We start from the raw sequence: 11,024 nt of genomic DNA, 5'->3' as shown, positions 1-11,024 counted from the left end.
GTTCATAGTTGTCACAGCTAGGTACAATAATTAGCTTCTCTCTCTCTTTGTCTGTCTGTCTTGCACACACACACACACATACACACACACAATGATTTATCAAGAAAATATGGTCATTAGAGAATTTTTTTAATTTCACTTTAATTTGAAAATTTTTACTTTATTTTCACAAATAACATGCACTGCATATTATATGATAGTTCTCTGATTACCTTATACAATAACAAAATAATTATTGCATATCACTTATTCATTTGTCAAAACAGTTCTTTCAGTGAACTATTAAAAACTTTTTTCAGACAAAGATAGTGAGAGATTATGTGTTTTAAACATTTTACTGAATAATTCAGTAATGGTATGATTTTCATTCATTTAAATCACTGAGATAACAAATGAGATGTTTTATACATTTAAGTTTTGTAAATTTATTGTAATAGTTAGATATTAATCAGAATAAAATTTTTCAGGAGGTGAAGTATTTTGGGAATAGAAAATTAAAACATAAATAAACCAGTGAGCATGTGGGGAACCCAGAAGATAGGTAGGCATCAAAATTTTAATCTCTCACTTGGAGGTCTGTAATACAGGAAAGTGACAAGTTTCACTGTAAATATAAGAACTCATTGTTCACTGGGATAGAATTGACAACACAGATATAAGCTGACACTTATACAGCCATTGTAGTTTTGACAAAGAGTCTAAAAATATCCCCTGAATATGCTGGAATGAGGGAGGGGGCTACAGCTGGGATACAAAGTAAAAAAACTTGTGATTAATATAAAAAAATAAAAATTATAAAAAAGCAATGTTAATTTTTTTTTCCAACTTGGCACTAGCTAACATCATCTAAACAAACAACCCTTAACTGATGAAGAGTTTAAAAAGCAATGTTAATTTTTTTTCCAACTTGGCACTAGCTAACATCATCTAAACAAACAACCCTTAACTGATGAAGAGTTTCTATCAGATTGGCCAACAATGATCAGAGAATAGAAATACCTGAAAAGAGTACATGTACACTTCAACCAGAAAAAAATATATATATTTGGGAAGTGTGTCAATGTATGCTGTACAATGAGAATCCCCTACGGGTTACTTTATTCTATTTATTGATACAATTCTATATAATTACTTGTTAAATTAATGTATTTGTAGTTAATTTTTATCATTCCCGCTACCTACAGAGTTTTGTAACTCTACATCCATCTCATGTCAGGGGTTTCCAGGAGCTTCAAAAAGTAAAAGTTGACACCTGGCCACATTCCTTCTAGTCACTGTCAGAGTAAATTAGTGATAAACTGCAGTAATGGAGAGACCATCTTGGGAGACCAATGCAACTTCATATACGCACTAACCCATGACTTTTGGCTTCTCTTTTCTATTTTTATTTTTTTGAAAAAAATTTTTTCCAAAAATTCTATTCAAATTGAAGTTTCTTTCCCAGCTTCTGTGAGATCCTACCCACATTACCCCAGTCTGAATCCACCCCCATCCCTCCTTCTGCCCTTAAAAAGAAAAGGATCATCCTGAGTGAGTTGTCCCAAAAGCAAAAAGACACACACGGTATATACTCAATCATATAGACATACAACATAGGACAAACCCACTAAAATCTGTGCATCTAAAGAAACTAAGCAAGAGAGAGGAACCTAACTAAAACGGTCAATCCCCATCCTGAAAGGCAAAGAGGATGGACATCAGAAGAAGAAGAAAACAGGAAACAAACTAGGAACCTTCTACAGAGGGCTTCTGAAAGCCAGAAGAAGAAAACAGGAAACAAACTAGGAACCTACCACAGAGGGCCTCTGAAAGCCTCTGCCCTTCAGACTATCAACTAGATGCTGAGCCTGATGGTCAACTGTTGGGCAGAGTGAATGGAATTTTATGTAAGAAGTGGGAAATAGTAAGAGCTGGAGAGGACAGGGTCTCCACAAGGAGAGCAACAGAACGAGGAAATTTGAACACAGGGAACTCCCTAGAGACTCATACTCCAACCAAGGACTATTCATGGAGATAATCTAGAACCTGTGCACAGATGTAGCCCATGGCATTTCAGTGTCCAAGTGGTTTACATAGTAATGAGAAGAGGGACTGCCTCTGACATAATCTGATTGGTCTGCTCTTTGATCACCTCCCCCTTTGGGGGGAGCAGCCTTACCAGGCCACAGTAGAGGACAATGCAGCCACTTTTGATGTGAACTGATAGACTAAGATCAGAAAGGAGAGGAGAACCTCCCCTATCAGTGGACTTGGGGAGTGGCATGCATGCAGAAAGGGAAGAGAGGGTGGGATCAGGAGGGGAGGAGGGAAGGGTTTATGGGGGGATAAAAAAATTAATAAAGTGTAATTAATAAAGAAAAAGAAAGAATTAAAGATTTAAGGGATGTAAAATATTCAATAAATTACCATGTTGAGATTGTGGTGTCTCAAAATGTGGGGGTATTTTACATTTTTAGCACCATGCATTGTTATGTGAAATAGTTTTTTTTTATAAGTTACATTTTATTAACTCTGTATCCCAGCCGTGTCCCGATCCCTCATTCCCTCCCAGTCCCTCCCTCCCTCCCTCCACCGTGCCCCTTTCCAATTCCACTGATAGGGGGGACCTCCTCCCCATTCATCTGATCCTGTTTTATCAGGTATCTTCAGGACTGGCTGCAAAGCCCTCCTCTGTGGCCTAACAGGACTGCTCCTCCCTTCGGGGGTGGGGAGACCAAAGAGCCAGTCATTGAGTTCCTGTTAGAAATAGTCCCTGTTCCCCTCACTTTGGGAAACCAATTGGTTACTGAGCTACTACAGGCTACATCTGAGTGGAGGTTCTAGTTATATCCATACATGGTCCTTGGTTGAATGTCAGTCTCAGAAAAGACCCTGTGCCCAGATATATTTGGTCCTTGTGGAGCTCCTATCCTTTCCCCATCAGACTAACTCCCCTTCTTTTTTATGATTCCCTGTACTCTGCCAAAGGTTTGGTCATGAGTCTTTGCTTTGAAAACACTGCTAGTTAGAGTCTTTCAGATACGCTCAGTAGACTCCTGTCATACGTTCAATGCACATCCCATCTGTCTTTCTAAATGAGGATTGATCATCTTACCCCATGTCCACTCAATTGATTATCTTTTTTAGGTGTATAGATTTCATTATGTTTATCATATCTTATAGGTCTATATAAGTGAGTATATCCCATGTTTGTCTTTCTCCTTCTGGGATATTTCACTCAGAATGATCTTTTCTAGATCCCACCATTTGCCTGCAAATTTCATGATTTCCTCCTTTTTGATTGCTGAGTAGTATTCCATTGTATAAAAATACCACAATTTCTGTACCCATTCCACCGTTGATGGACATCTGGGTTGTTTCCAGGTTCTGGCTATTACAAATAGAGCTGCTATAAACATGGTTGAGCAAGTGTCCTTTTTGTATACTTATCAAACTTTGGGTATATACCTAGCAGTGGTATAGCTGGGTCTGGAGGAAGCACTATTCCTAGTTGTCTTAGAAAGCGCCAGATAGCTTTCCAGAGTGGTTGTACCAGTTTACATTCCCACCAGAAGTGGAGGAGGGTTCCCCTTTCTCCACAACCTCTCCAGCATGTGTTATCGCTTGAGTTTTTCATCTTGGCCATTCTGATGGGTGTAAGGTGATATCTCAGGGTCGTTTTGATTTGCATTTCCCTGATGGCTAATGAGGATGAGCATTTCTTTAAGTGTTTTTCTGCCATTCGATATTCCTCTGTCGAGAATTCTCTGTTTAGCTCTGTTCCCCATTTTTTACTTGCATTACTTGGATTGCTGCTTTTCAGCTTCTTTAGTTCTTTGTATATACTGGATATTAGTCCTCTGTCAGATAAAGGGTTAGTGAAGATTCTTTCCCAATCTGTAGGCAGTCGTTTTGTTTTGATGACGGTATCCTTTGCTTTACAGAAACTTCAGTTTCATGAGGTCCCATTTATTGATTGTTGCTCTTAGAGCCTGTGCTGTTGATGTTCTGTTCAGGAAGTTGTCTCCTGTGCCAATGAGTTCTAGGCTGTTCCCCACTTTTTTTTCCAATTGATTTAGGGTATCTGGTTTTATGTTGAGGTCCTTGATCCACTTTGACTTTAGTTTTGTGCAGGGTGATAAATATGGATCTATTTTCATTTTTCTGCATGTAGACATCCAGTTGGTCCAGCACCATTTGTTGAAGATGCTGTCTTTTTTCCATTGAATGGAATTGGCTTCTTTGTGGAATATCGAGTATTCATAGGTGTGTGGATTTATTTCTGGGTCTTCTATGCGGTTCCATTGATCCTCCTTTCTGTTTCTATGCCAATACCATGCAGTTTTTATTACTGTTGCCCTGTAGTACAGCTTGAGATCAGGAATGGAGATACCTCCAGATGATCTGTTGTCATACAGGATCATTTTGGAGATTCTGGGTTTTTTGTTTCTCCATATGAAGCTGAGAATCTTTTTTTCAAGGTCTGTAAAGAATTGAGTTGGTATTTTGATGGGAATTGCATTGAATCTGTAGATTGCTTTTGGCAGTATGGCCATTTTCACAATGTTAATCCTACCAATCCATGAGCACGGGAGATCTTTCCATCTTCTGATATCTTCTTCGATTTCTTTCTTCAGAGACTTGAAGTTTTTCTCAAACAGGTCTTTCACTTGCTTGGTTAGAGTCACCCCAAGGTACTTTATGTTATTAGTGGCTATTGTGAAGGGTGTTGTTTCCCTAATTTCTTTCTCAGCCTTTTTGTCTTTGGTATATAGGAGGGCTTCTGATTTTTTTGAGTTGATTTTGTATCCTGCCACTTTGCTGAAGGTGTTTATCAGCTGAAGGAGTTCTCTGGTTGAATTTTTGGGGTTGCTCATGTATACTATCATATCATCTGCAAATAGTGACACTTTGACCTCTTCCTTTCCGATTTGTATCCCCTTGATCTCCTTTAGTTGTCTTATTGCTCTGGCTAGGACTTCAAGTACTATGTTGAAGAGATATGGGGACAATGGACAGCCTTGTCTTGTCCCTGATTTCAGTGGGATTGATTTAAGTTTCTCTCCATTGAGTTTGATGTTAGCTATAGGCTTGCTATATATTGCCTTTACTATGTTTAGGTATGTGCCTTGTATCCCTGATCTCTCCAAGACTTTAAACATGAATGGGTGTTGGACATTGTCAAATGCTTTTTCGGGATCTAGGGAGATGATCATGTGGTTTTTCTCCTTCAGTTTGTTTATGTATTGGATTACATTGATGGATTTCCGTATGTTGAACCACCCTTGCATGCCTGGGATGAAGCCTACTTTGTCATGGTGGATGATATCTTTGATGTGTTCTTGGATTCGGTTTGCAAGTATTTTATTGAGTATTTTTGCGTCAATGTTCATAAGAGAGATAGGCCTAAAGTTCTATTTTTTTGTTGGGTCTTTGTGTGGTTTAGGTATTAAGGTGATTGTGGCTTCATAGAATGAGTTTGGTAGTGTTCCTTCTGTTTCTATTTTGTGGAATAGCTTGAGGAGAAGTGGAGTTAGCACTTCTTTGAAGGTCTTGTAGAATTCTGCGCTGAAGCCATCTGGTCCAGGGCTTTTTTTGGAGGGGCGACTGTTAATGACTGCTTCGATTTCCTTGGGAGATATAGGGCTATTCAGTCTTTCTACCTGATCTTGACTTAGTTTTGGTAGATGGAATCTTTCAAGAAAATTATCCATTTCATTTAGATTCTCAAATTTTGTGGCATATAGGCTTTTGTAGTATGACCTAATAATTGTTTGGATTTCCTCAATATTTGTGGTTATGTCCCCATTTTCGTTTCTGATTTTGCTGATCTGGATAGTTTCTCTCTGCTTTTTAGTTAGTTTGTCTAAGGGTTTGTCTATCTTGTTGATTTTCTCAAAGAACCAGCTTTTTGTTTCATTGATTCTTTGGATAGTTTTATTTGTTTCTAGTTGATTGATTTCAGCCCTTAGTTTGATTATTTCCAGCTGTCTGCTCCTCTTGGGTGTATCTGCTTCTTTTTTTTCTAGGGTTTTCAGTTGGGCCATTAAGTTGTTTGTATGTGATGTTACGAATTTCTTCTTGTAGGCACTTAGTGCTATAAATTTTCCTCTGAGCAGTGCTTTCAAAGTGTCCCATGAATTTGGGTATGTTGTGCCTTCCTTTTCATTGAATTCTAGGAAGTCTTTAATTTCTTTCTTTATTTCTTCCTTAACCCAGCTGTCATTGAGTAGTAAGTTGTTCAGTTTCCATGTGCGTGTCAGCTTTTTGTTGTTTCTGTTGTTGTTGAGGTCGAGCTTTAGTCCATGGCGGTCAGATAGTATACAAGGGATTATTTCAATCCTTTTGTATCTGTTGAGGCTTGCTTTGTGGCCCACTATATGGTCTATTTTGGAAAAGATTCCATGCGGTGCTGAAAAGAAGGTGTACTCTTTTGAGTTTGGGTGAAATGATCTGTAGACGTCTATTAGGTCCATTTGATTTAGGGATTCTGTGAGTGCTTTTATTTCCCTATTTGGTGTCTGTCTAGTTGACCTGTCCCTTGGTGAGAGTGGAGTGTTGAAGTCTCCCACTATTAAGGTATTAGGATCAATGTATGATTTAAGCTTTAATAATGTTTCCTTTACGAATGTCGGTGCTCTTGTATTTGGGGCATAGATATTCAAGATTGTGATGTCCTCTTGGTGAATTTTTCCTTTGATGAGAATATAGTGGCCCTCCTTATCTTTTTTGACTAACTTGGGTTGAAAGTCTATTTTATTAGATATTAGGATGGCTGCTCCAGCTTGTTTTCTGGAACCATTTGCTTGAAAAACAGTTTTCCAGCCCTTTACTCTTAGGTAGTGTTTGTCTTTGTTGCATAGGTGTGTTTCTTGGATGCAACGGAATGTTGGATCCTGTTTCCTTAACCAATCTGTTAGCCTGTGTCTTTTTATTGGTGAGTTGAGTCCATTGATATTGATAGATAATAGTGACCAATGCATGTTAGTTCCTTTTGTAATGGAGTCGATGATCTAACCCTGTTTCATTGCTTGTTTTCTTTTCATTTTTGTTGGGACATTATCTGTATGCCCTGTTTTCTTGGGTGAATTTGTTTTCATTGGATTGGAGTTTTCCTTCTAGTATCTTCTGTAGGGATGGTTTGCTGTGTAGATATTGTGTAAATTTAGTTTTGTCATGGAATATTTTGTTTTCTCCATCTATGTTGATTGAAAGCTTTGCAGGGTATAGTAGTCTGGGTTGACATTTGTGATCTCTTAGAGTCTCCATGATACTTGCCCAGGCCCTTCTGGCTTTCATAGTTTCTGATGAGAAGTCCAGTGTGATTCTGATAGGTCTACCTTCATATGTTACTTGGCCTTTTTCCCTTGCTGCTTTTAATATCTTTTCTTTGTTCTGTAGATTTAGTTTTTTGTCTATGATGTGACATGATGTGTTTCTTTTCTGGTCTAGTCTATTTGGAGTTCTGTAGGCCTCTTGTATATTTATGGACATCTCTTTCTTTAAGTTGGGAAAATTTTCTTCTATGATTTTCTTGAAAATATTTTCTGGACCTTGGAGTCTGGAGTCTTCTTTTTCGTGAATTCCTATTATTCTTAGATTTTGTCTTTTCATAGCATCCTTGATTTCTTGGATATTTTGTGATTGGAACTTTTCTGATTTTACTTTTTCTTTGAGAGAAGTATCCATTTCTGCAAGTGTGTCTTCAGCTCCAGAGATTCTCTCTTCCATCTCTTGTATTCTGTTGGTGATGCTTACTTTTGTGGTTCCTGATCTTTTCTCCAAGTTCTCCAGCTCAAGGGTTTTCTCATTTTGTGTTTTCTTTATTGATTCTAATTCTGTTTTCATGCCTTGCACCATTTCTGTCATGAGTTTGAATTTGGATTCCTGTCTCTCTACGATGGCCTCTATTTCTTTTTTTCATTTCCTTCTTATATGCCACTAATTTTTCCTCTACTTGTGTATCTATTTGTTTGGGTATGTTTGCCTGTGTTTCTTTAAGGATATTGTCTATTTCTTCTTTCTTTGCCACCAATTGACTGGCCATCTCTTTGAAAGACTTGTTCATTTCATCCTTATGAGCCTCAAATAATTGGGCAAGCATGGCTTTAAAATCATTTTTCTGTGCTTCTGCTGAATTGGTGTATCCATCGATTTTGGGGTTTGCTGGTGAAGTCATGATGTCCTGATTTATGTTGGAAGTGTTCTTTCGCCTACCTCTGGCCATTGGCTTATCTGAAACCTTCCCTGTTTGTTTTTGGATTCTGCAGATCAGACTGGTGCTGTCTCTCTCTGGTGTCTGGAGAGTTCTTCAGGAAGCTGAGCACTCTCAGCGTGTGCTGAGGACTAGCTGTACCTGTGGGAGGAAAGTACGCAGGCGCAAACGGGGCAAATGCAAGCGTGTGTGTGCGCGCACGCATGTGTGTGTCTGTGTGTGTAAGTGTGCGTGGATGAGTTTCTCGAGGGACAGAGTGATGGCTAATGTTGAACCCTTGAGTGTGTGGGAGGGGCTCTGCACTGTATATGGCGCAGGCGCTAATGATGATCGCAGCGCAATTTCTGGCATTAACTGTCTTAACTCCTCAATCAGGCCCACAGGGCAGGAACTTCAATGTCCCTAGTGCCCCTCTGTTTCCCAAAGTGGGTATATAGGTGGGAGGGGGGTTCGATGCCTGGCTTCTGATTTAGAAGGACCCAGGATCTGGGGAACTGCAGATTCTCAAGGGTGCAGGTCTCTTGGCAGAGATCTTGGTATCTGGGGCTCTCTGCTCTCTGGTTTGGCCCTGCTTCTTTGATGTGTTCTGCCAGTTCTGTGCTGCTGTCACTGCCAGGTTCTGAGGTCTTGCTGCAGCTGGAGATTTTAGGGTGGTCACTTCAGCAGGGATGGGGTAACCAGGCTCTCTGTTCTCTGGTTTGGCCCTGGTTAGTCTTAAACTGGAGGGCTGTGGTGCCCAGCCAGTTCAGTGCTGCTCCGCTGCCACTTCCTGCTGTAACTGGAGACTGGGTTGCTAGTCCCAATGCTTTCTGGGAAGTCCTGGGATCTCTTCATTGTGCTCTCCAAGCTTGTGGAGGCCCAGCGCCTGGTGTGTCCAGGTTGTATGATGTTTCTGCCTGGTTTTGGTGAGTATATAGTGTATTCTCTGTTACTGTGGGATTGGGCGGGCCGTACCATCAGTGATGGCTATCCTGCGGAGCTAGTATGGTGTCTAGCAGATTCGCGCCCAGGGAGGATGGTGCAGTGGCTGCGCGAATCTGGGACTCCGGGACACATACTGCTGGCTTTTGTCTGCTGCTAAAGGGCTTGGGGCTCCGTCTCAGCGGCTGTATACCCAGGCAGTTAAGTCGGCGCTGAGAAAGATGAGTCTGCTGTGCCGCTGTGCCAAGGAGGAAGGAGGTCTGGGGGAAGGGAGTGCTGCAAGAACAAAGGATCATTTCTCTCCTTACCCAAGCAAGTCTCCGGATGACCGGAGGCCAAAGTTTTCACCTCCTGCGATGTTCCCTGGTGTTCAGAAAGCCTTGCTGTGGTTTTCCTGGGTTGGGGGTCCTTCCATTCTCCAACTCAGAAGATCAGGTATCCCACTGCTCAGAAACTGTGTGTGCTAGTTGCCATCTTGGCTCCGCCCCCTAAAATAGTTTTTGAATACCACTTTAAATGATTCATTAATTTTTAGTCCTAACAAAACTTCAAATTATTTTAACTATTATCTTCAAATTTTAAAAGAAACTTCAAACATCTATATTTTTTTCAATTTAAAATATATACCCATTACTGCATGCAGGTAGTTTATGTTGACCACAATTCTAAAGTGAGCCAAAAAAATAGTAATAATTTTGAATGAAAAAATTTTAAAGCATGAAGGATTTGCAAAGTAAACTGATAACTGTGAAGGATATTCATAATTTATAAAAATATGTCATGCTCAATGAAACTATAAAAATATACAAAGAGGGAAACAAAAACCCATTACAAGCCATTTGACTGAAATAAAAATTTACCTAATGATACTAAATGATGAGGTGATTAAAGTATAAAGAAATATGCACTGGAGGATTTTACAGAAACACAAAAGAAAAAGAAGAAAAGAAATGGACAAATAACAAGAAAATTTATGGATTTGTTTGGAAACAACAGGAACATGATTTTTCCTATAAGCAATGTGAAGCTTGAGTTCTAGAAGAAAAGTATAAAAATTAGAATTTTCATAACAATAAAAATATTTTAAATATGCTTACAAAAAGAAATTGTTCTCTTTTTAAAAAGCAACCTTCGAATATTAAATATCGTACTTCAAAAATGAAGTTACAATACAGTTCTTTGAACAATGTTTTTATGATGTCTAGTGAAAGAAATTTACTTAAATATCTTGAAATATTTTTATCATAAGAAATTTTATTCAATTCATAACCTATAAACATTCCTCATACATAAAATATTGTATATTACATCAACATCAACAGTTTCAGTTTTAATTTTTAAAAAATGGAGGTGCTGTGAATGTGTATATGGCACACACCACATTCTGGTGGGTTTATTTTGAAAGGGCATTCTGCCCCCAGCAATGAAAGGATAAATAGTTATAGTGAAAATGCCAAAGAGAATTTAAAAATAACAAAATTAGATATATATTTAAGTATAATAATGGAAAACTCTTGATAATTAAATATCATTATTAAATTTATGGAAAAAGCATGTGCATGAATTATTCTAGCATGTATTTAGATATGCCTATATATTTCTTATGATGGCTACAAAGAAAGATATATTATTAGTCTTGAATCAGTTTCTGAAGTAACCATTCACCATATTTATGTATATTTTACAGTGTATAGCATATACAAAATGAATATAAATATGCAAAATTCTCTACAGATTAAAATAAGTAGTCCAATACAGTCATCATAATCTAGGAAACAATTTAATGCATTGAAAGAAGAGGCGAGGTGATGAGTAAGTTTAAACATCTGCTAAGAAATATACTTGGTATAAAGAATATCACAAAACAGCAGTATAGGGGAAACCATATGGCCAGTGCTTGATGCATTTT

This window comes from Meriones unguiculatus, chromosome 9 (genome assembly GCF_030254825.1).
Source record: "Meriones unguiculatus strain TT.TT164.6M chromosome 9, Bangor_MerUng_6.1, whole genome shotgun sequence".
NCBI classification, from domain to species: Eukaryota; Metazoa; Chordata; class Mammalia; order Rodentia; family Muridae; genus Meriones; species Meriones unguiculatus.
This window is presented reverse-complemented; position numbering follows the sequence as displayed.